Genomic DNA, 8,435 nt, shown 5'->3' with positions numbered 1-8,435 from the left:
TCGTATTTTCTTGTTGTATCTTGGTTTGCATATGTTTTAAAGAAAAAGGTGGGGGAGTGTTTTGTGTTTTTTGTCATTTATTGGAGGGAGATGGACAAATGAGAATGTGTTTAGCATACACGAGAAGGTTTTTAAACTACAGGAAATGATGTTTAATTTATCGGAAGAAGTTTGTCATAGTTACAAACGAAAACACTTATCCTTATGTGTGTTTGAAGATTTACTGTTTACTTCTTAGATTTTACTTCAGATAAATCAACTTTAAACTTTTTGCCTGTCCAGATCCACATCTTTTAGTTTTTCTACCTTAAGAGAGTCATAGTTACTCCTGCTGTTTACTCGCGCTTCATTGAATTTCTTCACTTTGACATTCAGAACACTGGGCAGAAATCACATTACATCAACACCCATCTTGGGCCTTCACAATGCTTTGTTTTAATGAAACAGTTGGATTCTTTTCTGCACCTGTTCTAATTCAGTTGCTAGTTGTTAGGTGATGCAGGACACCTGTCAGTACTGGCATTTGCTACAGCCAAGACGATCCACAAGAAGGGCTCAGCACACATCCAGAGTCATCAATGGCATCCCTCACCTCCCTCACAAAGACACTGGACATGGAAAGAGGCAACATCACATATAGCCATGGCTCATGCCCAGCCCTACTTCACACCAAAGTCCAACAGACCCATCCCTTAGTGGTAATTCTTATCCTGAAGTCAAGGATCTGGCTGCTGACTTCTCCTACCCAAATAATTCTAACATGCTAGAGTCTGCTCTCCTTGGAGGCCTGCTGGAAATATGGGTATGGCATGGCACTCCTATAGATTTTCAAGGGTCAACAAGAGTTTATATAATGCCATCAGAACTGTGATGCTTTCAGGAGTGGCTATTTTATGGAATAAAAGTATGCCCATTCCTAAAACCATTAAGTCTTATTAGGATGACAAAGGAATGTTTTGTATGGTTACAATACAAATTAATGGGAAGACTTACACTTTAATTAATGTATATTGGATACCTGGAATTGGTATTAATACAATGAAACATCATCTTGATAAGATCATATCATTCTCTATAGGAGATATTATTTTAGCTGGTGACTTTAATTGTATACTACATGAAAGTGATACTACCACTATAGGAAAAAGAAGAATTGCATCTAATGCAAAACATTTAAATGATTTTGCTAATTCTTATCATTTGAATGATATTAATAATCAGATAGATTCAAAATCATTACCATACACCTTTTCTTCTAACAGATACAAAACTTATTCAAAAATAGATAGGGTCTTTATTTCTAACCAGATGGTAACAGATTTAATTAATTCCAAAATCATTTCATGTCCTATATCTGATCATAATTCAATTGTTTTTGAATTCATGATAAAAAATACTCATAAAGTTCAGATCAAAAGGATACCAGCATACTTAACTCAACTAAAAGACTATAAAGAATATATACTTTCAGAAGTAAAACATTTTTTAGACATAAATAATACTCCTGCAGTCTCCATTGTCTATGTTTGGGATGCCTTAAAATCATATCTATATGGACAAAGTATCAGATGGTATAATAATAAAAGGAAATCTTGGGATAAGGAATTGTTAGATATTCAAAGTAAATTAGACTCTTATAAACATAATAATAAAGAAAATATTATGGACAAGAAAGTTATTGAAGAAATAAACAAACTAAATGAGAAATACAAAGAAATTTTAACTCATAAAGTTAAAATAACTTTAGAGAAATACAAGTTTTTGTCTTATTCAATAAGCCCCAAATACTTACATAGACTTAAAAATAAAACAAAAAGGTTGAATAAACAAAACCATATCAAAGAAATCCTTTCTCTAAGGAAAAGAAGAATGTTTCTAGTATACCAGAAATACTAGATGAATTTAGAAATCACTTTCACAAAATTAACCATAATAACATTAACATGGAACCTAAAGATAAAATAAAGGAGTTTATAACCACAAACATGAATAAAAAGCTTAATAAACAACAGATTAAACTATTGGACAAAAGTATTTCATATACAGAGGTTATTACACAAATAAATAAGCTTAAATCAAACAAAGCACCGGGTAATGATGGTATTATACCAGAGATATATAAAATCCTTTCTAAAAGTACATATTCATTAATACATAAGGTTTTTATTTTGGCCCAAACTGAGTTAATAACCCCCCCCATCTTGGCAATATACATTTATTTCACCAATTTTAAAACCTAATAAAGATACAACTAGATGTACTTCATATCGGCCCATCTCATTACTTAATGTTGATTATAAAATGTTTATGAGTATTTTTGCTGATAGATTGAAGACAATCATCCCCGGCATTATAGATATAGATCAGACAGGCTTCATTGTAAATAGAAATACTTTTGATAATATAAGAAGAACTTTAACATTAATTGATTTTACAAATAGGAAAAAGAAAGATTTAACACTTATTAGTCTTGATATAAGTTCAGCATTTGATTCAGTAAGTTGGGACTATCTGTTTACCTTACTGAAGTGCACAAACTTCTCAGATGCATTTGTAAATCTAATTGAGCATTTATACAAAGGAACATTGGCTTGTATTAAGGTAGGAACATATGTTTCACAAAAATACCCATTTTAAAGGTACAAAACAAGGATGTCCACTTTCTCCACTATTATTCACTTTAGTAATGGAGCCTTGGGCTAATTTGATCAGAAACAGTACTGACATAGAGGGTTTTGAAATAGATGAAAATACAACATCCAAAATTCAACTTTTGCAGATGATGTTCTAATTACATCAGCAGGATCTAATTCTTCTATGCAGTCTCTATTTGATAAAATGATGAATTTTAAAAGTATTTCTGGTTTAATATTCAATGAAGAAAAACTAAAATACTACCTATATATACACGAAAAAATATTCTCATTAGTGATTTTACTAAATATGTACCCAATTCAGGTCAGATAACTTATTTAGGTATAATACTATCTAAAGATATTAAATCTATTATATATAATAATTATAATACCTGTTTTCTTAATATACAAAATCTTTTTAATACCTGGAATAATATGTTTTTTACTATGGAGGAGAGACTTACAATTATTAAAATGATAATATTCCCCAAGATTTTATACTTAATACAATCAATAATACTTCCACCTACAAAAATAATTATCAAGAAACTGAATACACTAATGTTAAATTTCCTATGGGCACCTAATAGACCTAGGATTGCATTAAAGAAACATACTAATAGCTGGTCTCAAGGGGGTATTTCTTTTCCAGATTTTATTTTATATACTGTCTCTTCTATTGTAAAAGTTCAGTCATATGTCGCAAAATGGAAAGATTATTGGGAGCTAATTAGTATGCACTTCATGAAAATCTCCTTAACACATAAAAATATGATTGTAAATAACTCCATGTTATGGTTACTAAAGGAATTTTGTACTTCACCTATTACACCTAAACATATGGTTTGTTACCCACTAAATATTATTATTAGCTATCGTAACTTTATATTCATGCACGCTAAGTATAGGGAATGGAATTTTATTATATTCCCTATAATGTATACTCAGGGTATGCTTTTGTCATCTACTTCTGAAGGAACTCATTTAGCTATAGATAATGATCTAAAGTACTGGTATCAGTTGATATCTGATAATAAAGTTAAAAATATAGATTTCTTAAAACAAGAATTTGATCTAAGAGAGGTTAGAGGTTAGAGGTTAGAGGTTCAGACCTTTAGACAACATCTCATTAATAAAATAGATCTAATGTCTATAACAGTTAAAGAATCTATTCCAACACTGATTGATTACTTGATATTAAATTTACAACATAAAGTTTCTGATAAAGGTAAACTTTCATACATACATAAAATTATCAGACAAGAAACTTTTTACAGTGTAGAGACATACTGGAATTATTTCACTTTTATTAATGGGGACCCACCAAATCAACAAGATAAACAATATATATTGGAATCTGCCTATAGAACTACGTCTTCCATTGTCTGGAGACTTTATACATGTACATTTTTACATAGATCTTTTTATACACCTTTGATGATGAATAAAATAAATAATAAAGATAATCTATGTAAGAGATGTAATGTAGAAATTAATGCTGACTGGGCTCATATGTTTTATGACTGTATAAAATTGAAAGAATACTGGAAGTCAATTAATGAATTTTTGCAGGCTCTTTTTACAGATAATTTCATTATTTCTAAATCTCTTATATTATTCAACACACCTGTACCTCAAAGTGTTAAAAAGGTTAAGCTTCCCTTGTTATGGTCTATTCTAGCAGTGGCTAGGAAAATAATAACCAGAAATTGGATTTCAGATACACCTCATTCGTTCAATGAATTTAAAAATGTTATGAATATAGTGTGCCATATGGAAATAAACACAATTAGGTCAAGAACAACTAGAAAAACATCTTATTATATTGTATGGGATAATTTACAAAATTTGTTAAAAAAATCCTAATTTCAATAGCATGGTATTTTAGTTTAATTAATTGATCTGATTGTAGTGGATGTCTTTGTAAATACTTTAGTTGTTTTGTTGAATGTTATAATCATATCTATTTTTAATTACTTGTATAAAATTGTTATGATATTTCTCTTGTATGTTAAAACAATAAACCTGTTTTGAAAAAAAAAAGAACTGTGATGCTTTCCAGGGCATGGGCCTCCACTCAGGGTGAACCCATTTCCATGTGGAATTCCTTACTGCCAAAGTTTATGCACATATGAATTAAATGCATCTGTCCCTCTTTGAAGTAAATGCAATGCCAAATTAAAAAAAAAACACTGTGGTGGTACTCAAATACAAACAGGTTCTATTAAGAAAAAAATAATTGCATTTAAAAATAAATGTAACTCGCAAGATGCAAAAAAAAGTTCTTGGTAAACATTAACTGTGAACTCTGGTCCTTGATCAAATCAATTAAAAAGCCCAACATTAAGTAAAAATTCCCACCCAGGTTAAGGACAACCATAAAACCTTCTTTAATTATAAAATTCACAACACTGTTAAACTTGTAAAAATAATAAAAGATAGTTGTTCCATAACAGCATATCACCAGCTGTGAATTAAATATTTAATAATAATACACAGTATTTAGCGCTTTCATCTCATATCAAGTGAGACTTCATCAGAATTGAATCTGACGAAGTCTCACTTGATATGAGATGAAATAGCTGAATACTGTGTGTAATTATTAAATATTTAATTAGCAGCTGGTGGTGTGCTGTTTTGGAACCTTCTTTAATTATGTTAGAAACATTAGAAACAATGCAGTGTGCACATCTAATAGAATAGGATATCAAATACCCAGACCCAGAGAATATAGCCAGTCTACTAGTGGATAAATTTAGCTCTAAGATCACCCCTGTCTCCCTTCCTGCATTCCCAGATCTCATGCTTGCATCTACACCACCCTTAAATCACCCATTAAAAAGTCCCCAAGGCAATATTCAATGCCAGGAACACTGCTTCTATGGGGGTCATAATATATTAGGCTGCATACTGGCCCACCTGAAACAGGACCTGTTAGAACCCCCTACAAAAGCTATGCAAATTCAATGTCAGCTTCCAAACAAGCTTTGTGCCAGATGAATGCAAGACAGCAACTGTCATCTCAAGTACAGAACTTATGTGTCAATGGACACAGGAAATTATAGACTCATATATCTGAGCAGCCTCATCATGGGGGCTTGTTCCACCCTTGCTAAAAAAATATTTTTTTTGAAAATTGCAAGCACCAAGGATTTTTCTCAGTGCATGCATGGTAACATGCCAACATTCAGTTGTCAACCTTTTGTGATCGAAATTTCAGCCGTAAAACATATGAGCTACTTGACTAAAGTGAGTAGACCATAGATATATATATATATATATATATATATATATATATATATATATATATATATATATATATATATATATATATATATATATCTGTGTGTGTGTGTATGTGTGTATATATATATATATATATATATATATATATATATATATATATATATATATATATATATGGGTCTACTTATAAATTTAGAAGTTTAGAAACTTCAAAACTTCAAATATCTTATTGTCGAGACCATAAGATCAGATTTGAAACTTCAAAATGTAAATTAAAAAAAAATAAAAACACTTTTTTTTTTACATTTGTGCAGGGGAGCAAGCCCCTGCACCCCCATACCCCCTGCTAATTAAATATATCAACTCCAAGATTGCACTACAGCAAGGAAAATGGTAAATATACCCTTCTGCTCTGTATGGCAATCTCCATTTAAATGGTTCAAAGTTTCAAAACTTTGATCTTACGGTCTCAACCACTATATATAAATAAATATATATATGTGTGTGTGTGTGTGTGTGTGTGTGTGTGTGTGTGTGTGTGTGTGTGTGTGTGTGTGTGTGTGTGTGTGCATTTTCCACTTTCAGTAAATATTTCCTTCTGTTTTTTTTTTTTAATTTTAAACATAATCACATGGCCATTGACTGTAAAAGGTTAATTATTTTGAGTGATGCAATCCTATAAGGAAGTAAAAGGAAATAAAGAAGGAAAAGAAAGGGGGAAATTTAATAAAGCCTACACAGTCTCATTTTCCGCATAGGCATTGTGCCATGCTGCTTACACGAAAGTATGCAGGTTTTAGATTCAGTAAACACAGCTGGGTGGCCCCCCGCACATGCCAACACAGAAATATCCGTGGCATGCAAATCACCTCATAAGCAGATGAATTCAATGCAAATGAGTTAGGTAGAGTGATCCACCAAGGAGAAAGGCAGTTCTGCAGACCCAGTATCAGTGTCCGTAGTGTACATAGAAAAATTTCGTGTACAGAAATGTAGACAGACAAAAGGGGCTGTAAAAAGTGCAATACTGAAATGTCTCTTTCTGTGCTAGGATCAGTGCAGTGTTTTAACCAAGTGCCTGTGCAATACTAAAGTCTCATGCAAGTAAATGTTCAGTTTGAAAAGTGTTAAAATATGTTTCTAATTATGTGCAATATTAGTCTGTCTACTTGCATGTCAGTGATGTAATAGCTAGGTGTTATATGTGTAAATATCTGTGATATGTTGTCTGCACATTGAGTCCGGAGACACGGAATTTCATTCAGTTTTTGCACTTGTGTGATTTCTGAATGACAATAAAGTTTGCTTTGACTTTGACATACAGATGAGTGAAACTATCCACTGTTTGTCTGAAAAAATTAGAGAAATAAGTTAAAATATTTTTTTAATAATCTGTGCATGTTTGCGCACAGTGCGGAAACATTCCTCATAAAAAAGTAAAAAAGTAAATTGGAAAAACAAAAGTAATATTATGTGACAGAAATGTATTACAGGATGCTGTGTGAAGTATCTGCAATGGTGTATTGGTGCTGTTGCTAACATGGTAGGGCTTTGAACCGTGTTGTTTCCAGGGTCTGAGCATGGATCCCTCTGCAAATGAAGTGGAGTTACTGAACAGCACAAATGGGTATCTGTGTTCATATATCCCCTCCGTGTAGGCACAGAACCATGTTGGTGTCCACACAAGAGGTAGCTGACATCAAGGGAGGGTGTATCCATTAACTTCTAAGCTGATTTGAGCTTATCTGTCCCTGTTTGCATGGCATGCCACCATGCTGAGCATGGAAGTCTGGGGGGGTGTACACTAAGTGCTAAGCTTGTTTACCCATGGGACGTACATTTCCATGTGTTTGTATGGCATGCCGCAGTGCTGAGTGTATCCAAAAGGCAATGACATATTAATTAGGTTTGACCCCTATTTAACTTAAACTAGGACCATTAAATGATGTTAATGATACACTAGACAGGTAGAATGCATCATAGGTAGCCAATCACTCAGTCAGCACCTACAGTAGAGCACTATAAATTATGCTTACACCCTACAATCTGATTTCCCCCATACTCTGCACCACTGGAGTACAGACTTGGGAATTTTAACTGAAAGAATGCTAGGAGCTGCTCTAGATCTGCTACATCTGTATGTGATAGATGTTGAAGTCAGTGCTGCTGCTGCAGACAATAGGCCTAGGGAGAGAAGGAGAAGAGTGTTCAGGCCCAGGGTAGCCTTCCAGGGGCTACATGAGCTGGAGATTATAGAATGCTACAGGGTGGACAGGAACATACTACAAGAACTCAGTGTGCTCTGCCACCCCCAACTCAGACCCAGAGCCAACAGAGGAGAACCCATCCTAGTGGAAACAATGGTAAGTGTAGCCCTTAGGATAATAGCCACAGATACCTTTCAAAGACCATCTAGGGAAATGATGGATCTCACAGGCATCAGCATTCAGGGAACTCCACCATTTCCTGGATGCCATGCTGCCACATGCCAATGAGCACTTTTTTCTCCTCACCTCTGAGGCGAGGGCCAGCAATATGCAACACCTCTACCAT

Source organism: Protopterus annectens, chromosome 2.part0, assembly GCF_019279795.1.
Source record: "Protopterus annectens isolate FY-2018-M chromosome 2.part0, PAN1.0, whole genome shotgun sequence".
NCBI classification, from domain to species: Eukaryota; Metazoa; Chordata; order Ceratodontiformes; family Protopteridae; genus Protopterus; species Protopterus annectens.
Note: the sequence above shows the minus strand (reverse complement) of the source record.